The sequence below is a fragment of the Thamnophis sirtalis genome, unplaced genomic scaffold, assembly GCF_051295495.1.
Source record: "Thamnophis sirtalis isolate CommonGarterSnake01/CBP01778 unplaced genomic scaffold, rThaSir2_p1.2 scaffold_11, whole genome shotgun sequence".
Taxonomy (NCBI): Eukaryota; Metazoa; Chordata; class Lepidosauria; order Squamata; family Natricidae; genus Thamnophis; species Thamnophis sirtalis.
Genome location: NW_028261391.1, coordinates 69,896,860 through 69,911,531, shown reverse-complemented (window position 1 = coordinate 69,911,531; position 14,672 = coordinate 69,896,860). Strand labels below are relative to the sequence as shown.

The 14,672-nt window shown below is 43.1% G+C and overlaps 1 long non-coding RNA gene across 1 annotated transcript in view; it reads left to right on the top strand.

Annotated features, from left to right (window-relative positions):
- The window catches only part of LOC148043691 (uncharacterized), a 34,944-nt gene extending 22,373 nt beyond the window's left edge, over positions 1-12,571 (top strand). Inside the window, exon 3 of the long non-coding RNA XR_015698087.1 lies at positions 12,504-12,571. This is a non-coding gene — a long non-coding RNA (uncharacterized LOC148043691). The remainder of the gene's footprint in view (positions 1-12,503) is intronic.
- The last annotated feature ends 2,101 nt before the right edge of the window (positions 12,572-14,672 follow it).

Sequence of the window (14,672 nt, the reverse complement as noted above, 5' to 3'; positions counted from 1 at the left end):
GCCTTTGTGGTAGAACAGAACCAGGGTTGTGTCATAGTAGTATAGATTAGGGGAGCCCCAATCCCTGGGCCGTGGCCTTGAGCCAGGCCACAGCCCATTCAGAACTGGGCTGCGGAAATGGTGGGTCAACATGCATATTTGCATAAGAACCTGCAATTTTTAAAAGCGGTATGCAGGCAAGCGAAACCTTCCCCTTCTCCTGCTCCTGCACTCTGGAACATCTTATCTGACCCCCCCCCTGTGAGGTTGGCCCCAATTCCCCCCCCCATATTTGCATAAGAGCCTAAAGACGTGGGTTCCCAGTGGGGGGACAGCACAACGGTGGTGGTTGATCGAGTAATAACAGGTCCCGCCTCCTTTTCCCCGTCTGCCCCCACCCTCCCCACGTGTTTTTGGCTGTAAGGTTTGATTTTAACATTTTATGTTTGAACTTAGACGTAACTGTAAGCCGCGCAAAGGTGCCCCATCATAAGATAGCAATAGCAATAGCAGTTAGACTTATATACCGCTTCATGGGGCTTTCAGCCCTCTCTAAGGGGCTTACAGAGTCAGCATATTGCCCCCAACAACAATACGGGTCCTCATTTCACCCACCTCGGAAGGATGGAAGGCTGAGTCAACCCTGAGCCGGTGAGATTAGAACCGCTGAACTGCAGATAACAGTCAGCTGAAGTGGCCTGCAGTGCTGCACTCTAACCACTGCGCCACCTCGGCTCTTCTGGGCAGCCAATAAATGTTATGAATGAATGAATGAATGAATGAATGAATGAATGAAGGAAGGAAGGAAGGAAGGAAGGAAGGAAGGAAGGAATGGAGATAGAAACATTCTGGAGAGGAAAGGAAAACAAATGGATGTTTTCTTACTTTACAACTGCTGTGGCACAAGACTGTCATTTATTCATTCCTTTACAGGTAGTCCTCGGTTTACAACACTTCATTTAGTGGCCATTCAAACTTACAATGACTTTGAATGACTGAATGAATGATTTATGACAGTTTTTCACACATATGGCCATTCCAGAATCCCCATGATTGCGTCATCTACATTCGGATGCTTGACAACTGACTCATATTTATAACGGTCACAATGTTCAAGAGTCATTTCGCGACCAGCCAAATGAATGGAGAACCCAGGTTCACTTAACAACCATGTTACTAATTTAACAACTGCAATGATTCACTCAGCGAATGTGGCAAGAAAAGTTGTAAAATGGGAAAAAAAATCACTTAACAATTTTTTTCACTTAACAGCCTACATTTTGGGCTCAATTGTGGTCGTAAGTCGAGGACTACCTCTATTAGATTTTTATTTCCTACTTTAAAAGTAACTCCTAATCTTCCTCCTCCTATTTTCTCCCCAACGACGACCTTGTGAGGTGGGCCGGGCTGAGAGAGAGAGAGAGTGACTGGCCACTCAGCTGGCCTTCATGCCGGAAGTGGAAAGTCACCATCACTTGGTTTCTGCACCAATCATTTTATCTGCATTTAACGTAGAGCCCTGATTTGCAAGAAACCTTGTTGTAATATAAAGGCTGCCTATCTTTACCTATTCCCTACGATTGTACATGATCCAGAAACGGACCTTTCTTTTAAAAATGTTCTTTATTCAATTGTATAATATTGGTCCTTTATGCATACAGTAAACCTAATTGGTACTCTGTCTCTGGAAGAGAGAGTAGGGGGATTCAATTTTTTTTACTATTGGTTCTGTGGGTGTGGCTTGGTGGCAGGGGAAGGATATTGTAAAATCTCCCTTCCCTCCCCACTCCAGGGCAAGGTTTCTGCAAAATCCCCATTCCCTCCCGATCAGCTGGGACTCGGGAGGCAGAGAATAGATGGGGGTGGGGCCAGTCAGAGGTGGTATTTACCGGTTCTCCGAACTACTCAAAATTTCCGCTACTGGTTCTCCAGAACTGGTCAGAACCTGCAGAATCCCACCTCTGCTCTGGGCTTATGTTCATTGTTGCTGAATTTCATATGACTGCATCCAAGGCTGTATCACTGAAATGCTGACAATTTATTCATACTTACATCTTTATTAAAATTCTTGTATTGAGAGTGGACTTAGAAAAAGAAAAACTGGAATGGTTAAGAGCGGAATAAAGGAAAAAAGAGATGGGATGGTCTCAGCTACCCAGATGTTTTAAAAGAAGGAAAAATAGCGGGATTCTGAGCAAGGAGATAAAATAATAATAAGTAGAAATACTTTGGGGAAGGAGTAAGTGGGAGGAATAGACAATATCCCTCCCACCTTTGATGAGAATCCTAGGTCACACGGAATAGATCCAGGCCTGATTTAAGAGAAGGTTTAGAACACTCCAGTGGGTGGAATAATGAGGAATTTCCTTTTGTTTGCAAAGATGATCCACTTCTTATTCAACTCACGATATCTGGGAGAAATAGGCAATGCAGTTTTCTTCTGTACACGGATGGTTAGACCCAAACACACACACACACACACACACACACACAGAGTTATACACACATAAGTAAAACATGTCATTTCATATAGTCTCATAAATGTGCCAAATGTATGAAGAATCTTGTTTGGCTATTTCATTTATATTTTGGTTAGCTCTGTAGCCTCTGGAAAAAAATTGGAGTTAATTCAAAGCAATGTCAGATTAAGACATGAGATAGAACATGTCATGGATAAAAGGCTGCTGAGGGATTTTCTTATTAAAACGTATAGGTAGGCCTAATCCCCCCCCCCTCCGCCATAATTTCATACGCCAGTACTTAAGAATCTCTTTTCAGGGCACATTGTCAGTGAAGTATGTGTGAAGAATTAAGCGTGGAACTTTACAATGCAATTTATGAGATGCTTTTGAAAGACATGGCCTTTTATCCTGAAATGCTGAATAAAATCCAGTTGCCTTGAGGTACCTGTGCACAGCGAGTTGATTTTCTATTCTGTGCTTACATATGCAGGAATATATTCATATTCTGCCTTCAGACTCATGGTTTGGAGCTGTTCTTTATGAACAAAGAATGCTAGCTGAAAACAATTACAAATCCTGCCTTTAAAAAAAAGAAGACTAATATCATCAAAATGCTGGTTTCCTGGGTTACTGAGCGGCAAAGGATAAAATGGTGTTTGTATGATGCCTTTATAAAATTAAACTAAGTTTAAGTCAAATTATAAAAGGCAACACACACTAATAATACAAACAGGGTTGGCCCCATTATTGTATTGTGGCAATCATATTTGATTTTTGCTTCTGCTTAAATGTGCTTTTTAAAATCTCTTCCTAGTACATCCTTTCCTTTGCTGCTTCTGAACTGACATTTTACATCACAAACTACTACTCGAAATGCATCACAGTAATAATTATCAGAAAAGGTCACAGTCCTGCTATTATCTATAATAGCTTTGTTGACTATCATCCATTATAGCCATGTACAACTTCTAGTCAATTTCATTGCTAAGAGGGAGGAAATGTTAGAAAAAGATCATTAAAGTCCTTGCAAGTTGGGTGACTTCTTGTTGTTGTTATAGTTGGTCATAGAGTCAGCCAGATGTTTAGATGGGATTTAGAATTGGAATTGGAATTGGAATTGATTTTATTTGTAGGCCGCCCTTTTCCCTGAGGGGACTCAGGGCGGCTCACAGAAACCAGGGAGAGGGGAATACAATACAATACAGTACTAAGACGACAACACATAATAAAATAATACGCAACATGCATACAACATTCGGGCGGGGTAATGGTCCTTATCCCCAGGCCTGACGGGCGAGCCAGTTCTTCAAGGCTGTGCGGAAGGCCTGGACGGTGGTGAGGGTACGGATCTCTACGGGGAGTTCGTTCCAAAGGGTCGGGGCCGCTACTGAGAAGGCCCTCCTCCTTGTGGTTGCCAGCCGACATTGGCTGGCCGATGGAATGCGGAGGAGGCCCAACCTATGAGATCTTATAGGCCGTAGGGAGGTAATTGGCAGAAGGCGGTCTCTCAAGTATCCAGATCCACTGCCATGTAGGGCTTTATGGGTGGTCAATAGCACCTTGAAGCGCATCCGGAGATCGACAGGTAGCCAGCGCAGCTCGCGGAGGATAGGTGTAATGCGGGTGAATCGGGGTGCACCCGCGATCACTCGCGCGGCTGCGTTCTGTACTAGCTGAAGTCGCCGGATGTTCCTCAAGGGCAGCCCCATGTAGAGCACATTGCAGTATTCCAGCCTAGAGATCACGAGGGCCCGAGTGACTGTTGTGAGAGCCTCCCGGTTCAGGTAGGGTCGCAACTGGCGCACCAGGCGTACCTGGGCGAATGCCCCCCTGGTCACAGCTGCTATATGATGGTCGAATGACAGCTGTGGATCCAGGAGGACTCCCAAGTTGCGAACCCTCTCTGAGGGGTGTAGAATTTGACCCCCCAGCCTGAGTGTTGGATTAATGGCCGAATTTTTGGGAGGAAAACACAACAGCCACTCGGTCTTTTCTGGGTTGAGCACAAGCTTGTTAATCCTCATCCAGTCCATGACGGCTTCGAGTCCCCGGTCCATTACGTCAACCGCTTCATTGATTTGGCACGGGGCGGACAGATACAATTGAGTATCGTCCGCATATTGATGGTATCTAATCCCGTGCCTACGGATGATCTCTCCCAGCGGTTTCATGTAAATGTTAAATAGTAGGGGGGATAAGACCGAACCCTGCGGCACCCCATATTTTAGGGGCCTTGGGGACGATCTCTGCCCTCCTACTAACACCGACTGCGACCTGTCCGAGAGGTAGGAGGAGAACCACCGTAACACGGTGCCTCCCACTCCCACCTCCCGCAGTCTTCGCAGAAGGATACCATGGTCGATGGTATCGAAAGCCGCTGAGAGGTCAAGGAGGACCAGGATGGAGGGATGTCCTTCATCTCTGGCTCTCCAGAGATCATCCATCAATGCGACCAAGGCGGTTTCAGTGCTGTAACCGGGTCTGAAGCCTGACTGGAAGGGGTCTAGATAGTCTGCTTCCTCCAAGGACCGTTGGAGCTGGAAGGCCACCACCTTCTCAACAACCTTCCCCAGAAAGGGGAGGTTGGAGACCGGGCGGTAGTTATTAAGGACAGCTGGATCAAGGGATGACTTCTTCAGGAGGGGTCTCACCACCGCCGCCTTCAGTGCGGCGGGGAAGTTCCCCTCCCGAAGGGAGGCGGTTACTACCGCCTGGATCCAGCCTCGTGTCACCTCACTGCAGTTAGAAACCAGCCATGAGGGACACGGATCCAAAGCACAGGTGGAGGAACTCACAGCTCTCATGGCCTTGTCCACATCCCCGGGGGTAACCTCCTGAAACTCAACCCAGAGCTGTTGAACTTGGTCCCTCTGAGTCTCGGCTGGAACTGCAGGTGTGGAGTCCAAGTCCGTCCGAAACCGAGCAATTTTGTCCGCTAAGAATTGGGCATATTCTTCAGCTCTGCCCTGCAAGGGTTCCCCCGCCTCCCTTTTGTTCAACAGGGAGCGGGTTATCCTAAACAGGATAGCAATTTTAGCAATTTAGCAATTTTATCCACCCATGGAGTCCTTCCCGAGGAGCTGGGATAGGCACATGTTATTTGATGGGTATCTCTTCTGCCATAGTTGTTCTACTTCTATTTGCATGTATTTATATTTTGTGATTTTCTCCAGTTGTTTTCCCATTTACTCTGCAACATCCTCTGTCTGTCTGTCTGTCTGTCTGTCTGTCTATCGACCGACCTACCTACCTACCTACCTCTTATCGACCTACCTACCTACCTACCTACCTACCTACCTATCATCTGTCTGTCCGTCCGTCCGTCCGTCCGTCCGTCCATCCATCCATCCATCCATCCATCCATCCATCCATCCATCCATCCATCCATCCATCTATCTATCTATCATCTATCTACCTACCTACCTACCTACCTACCTACCTACCTACCTACCTACCTATCATCTATCTATCTATGTATATCTATCTGTCTGTCTGTCTGTCTGTCTGTCTGTCTATCTATCTATCTATCTATCTATCTATCTATCTATCTATCTATCTATCTATCTATCTATCTATCTATCTATCTATCATCTATCTATCCATCCATCCATCCATCCATCCATCCACCCACCCACCCACTCAACCCACCTACCTACCTACCTACCTACCTACCTACCTACCTACCTACCTACCTACCTACCTACCTACCTACCTACCTACCTACCTACCTACCTACCTACCTACCTACCTACCTATCTATCTATCTATCTATCTATCTATCTATCTATCTCTATCTATCATCTTACCAATAATTGTTAAGACTGTTATGTGGCAAGTGTCTGTATGAATTTCAAAGTTCCAGAGCACTTTAGCGTCTTTGATCCTATTTCTATGCCTACTTTGTGGTTCCCATGGATCTTGCTTGCAAGCAGGTGGTGGGTTTTTTGTTTTTCTGTTTTTTGGCTAATATTCCAATAGGAGAAGAATCATAGAAATCCTGCCACATCATAAAATTCAAAATATAATGTAGGTGGTTTACAAAAGAAAGAAGGCACCAAAAAGAGATTAAAATAAGAAATATTCGCCGATGCTACCTTTAATTTAATGATCTTTTTTATTTAGTAGCCATTTTATTAAAGCTTAGTCATTATTTAAAATTAAAAATAGCTTCTCAAAATTGGTATTCTAATGTTTTGATCTTACTACTTCGGTATTACTACTTTATAAACAAAGGGTATTGTAGCATCCAAGAGCAATTACAAGTTTGCAATTTGCTCCTTTGAAAAGATTAACATTCAGATATTTAAAACCATGGGTAAACCATAAGCAAGCCACATAATGGAATTATCATTCAAAATCCCAGCCACCTGATTGTTCCAAATACGTTCTATTTCGAGGTACACATACAACTAACAGATGACTTTTTAGTAAAACACAATACTTCACGAAGATGTTATTATGGAACATATCTATTCTAGAATGAGCAATACATACCCAAGAAAATGAGATACAGTCAATCTCCCACTAATCCCTGCACAATGACGGTCTCTTATAACAAGGAGCTTCTCTAGTGGAAATGGTGTTTTGGAAGTCTTCTTTGTTTTGCTTTTAACATGTTTAGATTCTGTCTTATTTTTTTCCCCACAAGTCCCTTTTGTTCATTGTTAGACAAAAAGAGTGCTTCATTTTAGTAGGTAATTCATAATCTTCCATAATTTGTACCCTATGACTGTCATTAAGTGCTGTACCTTATGATTCTTGATGAATGTATCTTGTCTTTTTATGTGCACTGAAAGCATCTGCACCAAAGACTAATCCCCTGTGTGTCCAATCACACTTGGCCAATTCTATCTATCTAGCTATTCCCCATACTGTTTCTTTTCTGACTGGAGTGTTTGAAGAGCTAAGGAGGAGGGAAGGAAGGAAGGAAGGAAGGAAGGAAGGAAGGAAGGAAGGAAGGAAAGAAGGAAGGAGCAGATTATGTCCATAAAATATTCATCAAGTACTCATAACTTTACCTGCTCATGGACATTGTGGCTGGGCTTGCAACCAACACAACTGGATAAGCTGTACCACCAATTATGTTATTGAATGCAAACTTATGCATTTCCTGTACCGCAATCAAACAGATTGCCAAGGAAGCCCAGGTGTAAAGTGTACAGGCGAGCATGAGACTTATTTAAACTATTGCCCATGGATGCTTCTATTCCTTCACCAGCTGTTAAATGCTGTTGTGTGATGTTACATACAACAGAGCTGTGGGAGGGCAATGAAATGGCTTTATTACCAAGTACATCCAGTCAGGATTAAACACATTTTAATCCTATTTATTTACAATACACTTTTTAATGCACGCGAATCTCTCTCCTATTAATTTTAACATGTCTTAGAGTATTTAGGTCTGACTGAATATGCACATTGTTATCCTTCTACAAAGAGAAGGCAAATGTTTTAATTCCAAGCCAAAATTCTGATGTGTGTGTGTGGCATGTGTGTAAAAGGTTGGAGGAGAGTTTTGTATCCTTCCCCCTCAAAAAAAGGAAAAAAGAAAAAAAAAACCAAGATCTTTGTGGAATTAAAAGTTTGATGTTAAATTCATCGGGAAGGAAGATAATTTAAACATAAAATAATGCTATGCAATAATTTATTTGAAAGCAATTTCCATTTAATGTGTACATTGTAGGGATGCACAGAGTTCCAGTGCTGGATTGCCTCATGTCCTGCTGGAACATCTACAGTACTTATCATAACAAAGCTTCTTTCCACTTAAACGTTCATGGCCTGAGTCCCCAGTCTTGTGCCAATGGACATCACTATGCCTACAACTCTCATAAAACTTTACAGTATACTTAATTCCAGTTTCTAAAAATGTTTTAATTTAAATCATAAAGTAAAATAGTCAGGGTGTAAAATGAAATGAGTCAGCTTCAACGAAATCTCTTTAGTCATTCATTCTAGGACAGTGTTTCTCAACCTTGGCGATTTTAAGTCCTGTGGACTTCAACTCCCAGAATCCCCCAGCCAGCTATTGTTGAAGTCCACAGGACTTAAAGTCGCCAAGGTTGAGAAACACTGTTCTAGGTCTTATATAGATTTTGCTATTCTTGGAAAATAAGAACACTGAGGTGCTTTGTTTAGACAAGTGTTCCTCACCTCTACAGACATACACTTCCACAACTAGAAGGAACAGTTTGTAAGTCTGTTCAGCACTGGTGTAACTCTGAATCAGAGGTGGGTTCCTACCAGTTTGGACCAGTTCGGCTGAACCAGTAGTAACTTGGTGGCCTGAGTCACTGGAACCAGCAACGACGCAGGCCTACCACGCCCCCTGAACCGGTTCCCCTACGGCACCACTATCTTGATTTTGTGCAGAACAATTTTCATTGCAGAAAAGTAATGTTTTTTCCCTTTTTAAATGCTTTGCGCATGTTCAGACCTTTTTAGGTGGAAATGCGCATGCACAAAAACAATTTCCCGCACCGAACCGGCAGTAATACCGACAGTAACCCAACCTTGCTCTGAATGGTTGCTGAATGGGTTGTCACTGTACAAGGAGTATCTGTATAGTTCACCTTCCATTAAGCTCTCAGAGCAGAGAGATTCAGATATAAGATGTCATGCTATCATCTACCCTGTTTTGCACAATAGCAATAGCAGTTAGACTTATATACCGCTTCATAGGGCTTTCAGCCCTCTCTAAGCGGTTTACAGAGTCAGCATATCGCCCCCAACAACAATCCGGGTCCTCATTTCACCCACCTCGGAAGGATGGAAGGCTGAGTCAACCCTGAGTTGGTGAGATTTGAACAGCCGAACTGCAGAACTGCAGTCAGCTGAAGTAGCCTGCAGTGCTGCATTTAACCACTGCGCCACCTCGGCACAAATTCCATACCTTCCTTTTGGAGGGGACAAGACAGTTAGAAATGACTCTATTTTGGATATAGTGAAAAACGTGTGTGGTATTTTTCAGGATCTGAATAGTTTCTAAACTAAACCACTACGTGTAGGAATCGAAAGTGTGCAGATCTGCTAAGTCAATTCCCAATTGAGGATTTTAAGCCCACTGAATAACTTCAGAGTACCTGTCTCTGAAGAGTCCCGATAAAAGATGAAACAGGCCAGATAGTACTTTCTGGTGGTCAGTCTAAGCCAATCATAAACACTGAATTAACCATGGTTTTAGATTTATATTCACCCCCTTACTATGTGCATGAATGCACTTGTTCTTGAATTAGGTATTTGGAACAGATGCCCCCTAAAGAATTATCATTCTCCTTTGTTCATGGCTGTCGGAATAGCCCAATATTTTTATCTATATTGTCTCGTCTCGTCTCATTCTCATCTCGCTGTTCAGATCACCTAAGAGAATAATTTTTCCTAGATTGCATTCAGTTAGGATGTCGCACAATTTTCCCCCAAGCACATTTTGATTCTTCCATTTTCACCATTCCCCAGAGGATAAGATGACACTCTCACCAGCCTGTGGATAACATGCACACTGAAGATAACATCCCTCCTACTTTTTGACATACATTTTAACCTTTCATTTACATGCATGAATTCAACTTTATTCCACAAAATCAAATTATCTCCATTTAGAGCTTTTATACCCTATCCTTTATCTTAGCTTCATAGACTCCCTTCCCTTCCCTGCTAGTCATTTAACTTCCAAATATAAAATCTTCCGTTTGCTATGGTGATCCTGTCCACTGGGCCTTTGGTGAATTGACGTTTCACATAAACCTTTTACTAAGATAGAAAGAGTAGATTCATTAACCTTGGCTACACCCACATCATATTCAGCATTCTTTGCTTAGAATAAGGTTACAATACTGGCTGGGGTACATTTCGGTCAGTATCCATAGTGTAGCTAACACCCCGTGTTATCATACGTCCATGATATATAGTGCAATTTTACCCCGAGGGCATCATGCTATTTATGCAAGGTGGCATCTATAATATATGGACTACAGTCAAGTCAATATGCTGTTGCCTACATCAAGGACCACACTTGGAATACTGTGTCCAGTGGTGGTCATCACAATGCAAAAATGATGCTGAGTCCCTAGAAAGTGTACAGAGGAGAGCGACTAAGCTGATAAGGGGATAAGCAGGATACATTTTATGAGGAGTGCTTAAGGGAACTGGGTATGTTTAGCTTAATAAAGAGAGGAATTAAGGGTGACATGATAGCTGTCTTCCAGGATATCAGGAGTTATCACAGGGGTGGGGGGGGGGTTGTCAACTTATTCTCCATGCTCTTAAAAATAGGACAAGAAGCAATGTGTAGAAGCTTGTTAAAGAAAGATCCAATCTAGAATTAAGGAAAAATTGCCTGACAGAACAGCTTGTCCCCCAGAGTTATGGGTACTCCATCGCTGGAGGTTTTCAAGAAAAGATTGGATGATATCCAGGTCTCCTGCCATGGACAAGGGTTTGGACTAGAAGACCTCCAAGGTCCCTTCCAGTCCTATGATTTCTCTTCCCTTCCCTTCCCTTCTCTTCTCTTCCCTTCCCTTCCCTTTTAGGAAACAACAAAGTGTCAATAAATGTTTATTGTCTTCAACCTTTATGAATGGAGATATGATATTTGCAGTGAATTGATTTCTGACTTATGACCATTTTTCACACTTATGACTGTTGCAGCATCCTCACGGTCGTGTGATCAAATTTCAGATACTTGGCATATTTATGACGATATGAAGCCAGATTCACTTAACAATTGTGTTACTAATTTAACAACTGAAGTGATTCGCTTAGCAACTGTGGCAAGACGGGTTGTAAAACAGAGCAAAATTTACTTAAGCAACGTCTCACTTAGCAACAGATATGTTGGGCTCAATTGTGATCGTAAGTGGAGGACCACCTGTATAATGTTTCATCTTTTTAAAAAAATGGATTTCTCTGTAAAATAATAACAGAAAGATTACTTAGCCAGCTCCATAAACTGTCAGAATTATGTCTCCCTTAAAGTTGTCTAAAGTTTACCTCAATGTTACCAATCTTTCTCAACCTTTGGGAGGAAACTGGATAGAAGCAGAAGGTGAGAGTAGAAAGACACATAATTGTCATCTCTTAGGAACAGAGACTAAGAATTGTATATTTTTATTCTGAACAAATTGCGTCTGACCACTTTTCTAAAGAACAAATAGATTTATTCATGCTTTTACCCTCCCATCAAGGAGACATTTACCACATCCTCTCTGTAGAAAGAAGTCTCCAGTTGTTTCTGCAGCTGGGGAAGGATACCTGCTTACAACCTCTGGCCCTTTCCTTTGGAAGAAGCTCCTAGTTGTAAAGTTGCCGGAGACCGAACTACAGACTCTTTATCCAGTCCAACTCCCAATCCAGACATAGAGTAATAGTAATATTACTTTTTCCTTCAGCCTAGACTTATCCCTTGAGGCACAAATGACCAGGTTTAAATTATCCTTCTTTCGACACATTATGCAAAGACCAAGCTCTCTGGAGAAGGCTGGGAAAAGGAGAAGGGGATGACATGTAGCAAGGTGGTTGGGTTAGGAAGATCTCAAGGACCCCCCCCCCCACTAGGGACAGATCAGTATTGAGAACATCCAAGGAGTTACTAATGATTTGATGGCACATAATTAATTCATGCCTTTCTCAGTCCGTCCCCCCCCCCCCTTGTAAGAATGCAAAATCTGACTTGACTAATGTCAGCGGTGGGGAAATGAAATGCCAAATAGGCCGTGTGTTTTTCTCTTGCCTTTGGATCTGAGCATTGACCATATCAGCTGTCCCAATGATGTAGTTTCAGCAACCCTCTTTTCCCCGAGTAATCTGACTGCAGGGCTGGCTGCTGGATGATATATGGGAACTGCTTTGAACTTTTCATAGGGCAGCATAACTGCCAAGTATTCTCACATAAAATATCTCTATGGCAATGAGTGACCTGACCTTCACTGGCCAAGAGGTAGCTGCAGAAGGTTGTCCCCTGTGAGTAAACTCATATATTCTAAGAACGAGCTGTGGGCGAAGGGCATTTTTTCACCCATAATTTACTTCTTCTAAAAATTGGCATTTTTGCTGCTCATTTTTCAGTTCCAAAACAATAGTTCCAGCCCAATACGTTTCAGCAAAGAAATGGATTCTGACACCTGCTTCATCAGGTAAGCATGAAAATCAGGAAAGATTTCTTATGACAGTATTTTCATCCACTGAAATCGACTTTATATATATATATATATAGTGTTGTATTTGTGCTGATAAACAAATAAAGGGAGACAATGGCAACAGTAAAATATTGGGCTTTCTGTCTGGATGGTCTCTTGTGACGAGCCGATGGACAGAGAATGGAAGCAATTAGCTTCCTCCCATAATTGGGGCATACCAGGGGTTGTGACACTATATATATATATATATAGTGTCACACCTTTATATATGTTATATTTATGCTGATAAATAAATAAAGGGAGACTAGTATAGATCTATTTCAAGCTATTTAGCTCTCATCAGCTAGCCATACCCTTGCTGGGAATCGAACCTGTGCTCTATTGCCTCTTAGGCAGATGTGTTAACCATTGAGCTACAGAGCTTGACTCCTTATCAGCCAGGCCAGGGTGAAAGGTATATATTTAAAGTCACAACCCCTGGTATGCCCAAATATGGGAGGAAGGTCACACTTCCACTCTATATATATATATATCTATGTTGGCAGGAATGGCTGTTGGATTTTATTGTACGTATCTTAATCCTACATCTTCCATAATGATTATTACCAGTGTTGCAAAAAAAGGGAAAAAAAATACACGGGAGTAAATCCCAGTTGAATGGAAGGCGAGTTCACCTTTCCAGTTAAATTATTAGTCTGCAATATTGTCATCATCTTCTTTGAATGGCCCCAGAGGAAGGTTCATACCTATTTGGTCCGGTTCGGCCGAACAGGTAGGAAAAATCTGGCGTAGCTTTCCGAACTGGTAGTAATGGCAGCCTGGCCAGGCCTCCTAACTGGTTCCCTCAGCCACCACTTCCGTTGTCGCCGTGTTTTTGGGCTGGAAAAGGAGGCAGAGAGAAACAGCCCCGTGGCCAAGGAATGCAACAGCGGGGAGAAGAAATTCAGCCTCCTGGTGCAGCTTTGGGTGACGGCAGGAAGGAAGTTGAGCAGCAGGTTGAGTGAGGGGTGGGCAGCACTCGGCAGGCTTCAGCAGGGCTGCGGGAAGGGAAAAACGCCCCCGTTTTTGTGAAAAACAGGCAAAAAATGTGCTGTTTTTCACAAAAATGGGGGCGGTTTTCCCTTCTCCCAGCCCTGCTGAAGCCTGCCAAGTGTTCCTGGGGGCCAGGGAGGACACAAGTACTCTAGTTTGTAGGTGTGCCCTTAGCTCCGGTAAGGCTGGAGGTTCCCCCCCCCCAGACAAACCTTTCGCCACCATTTTGTTGGGCATGGCTTGGTGAGAGGCCCATGTGACTGAGTGTGCATGAGTGATGACAGGTTGGCCATGCCCACTTAGTCACATTCCCACCATCGAGCCACACCTACCCAACCTGTAGTAAAAAATTTTGAAACCCACCCCTGAACGACCCCGTAATTCCTTGCGGGATGGAGTCTGGGCAACTGAATGGAGCTGAGTGTTTACCGGCCGGATGCCCTTCCTGTCACCAATGCAGAGTTTTGTTCAGCAGATAAATTCTCACTGAGCCTAGAGAGAAATATCTTCCTCTACCTAGGATTGAACTCACAGCCTCCTGGTGCGGGAGCTCCACTTCTAGGCCACCGCACCACTCTTTATTAGTCTACAATATTGTGATGCAATAAAATAACATAAGTTTGTATCTTAAGAAGCAAAATTGTTTGAGTTGCGTTACAAAATTCTGGAGGATCATTAAGACCTCAAGCCTTCTGTATCCCTTGCCTGCTTCTCTTTGCCCAGAATTCTGCAGTTCAAATCCATTAGCCCAATTATAGATACTTCTTGTGTGTTTCTTCATAATCTATATTGTTTTCGTAAGCTTTGAAAGTCCCAGAGAAGCTCCTGTGTTTTTCACCAAGCAAGATCGCCCTCCGTACTGGGCTCCCTCCCTGCCATCTTCCAAGCGTTCGTAATGCTGACATTTGCATGTTTTGAAAGGGAAGGCAGATTTTTTGGGGGGAGCCAGTTGTTTTGCATCTCAGATATTACGCGCCATCCTGCCCAGCTGAGACAAGGAGCAGCTTGGTGATATCAGTAGAGAACAGCTGTGGGCAGCTAACATCATTCATAGAACGATTCTGGG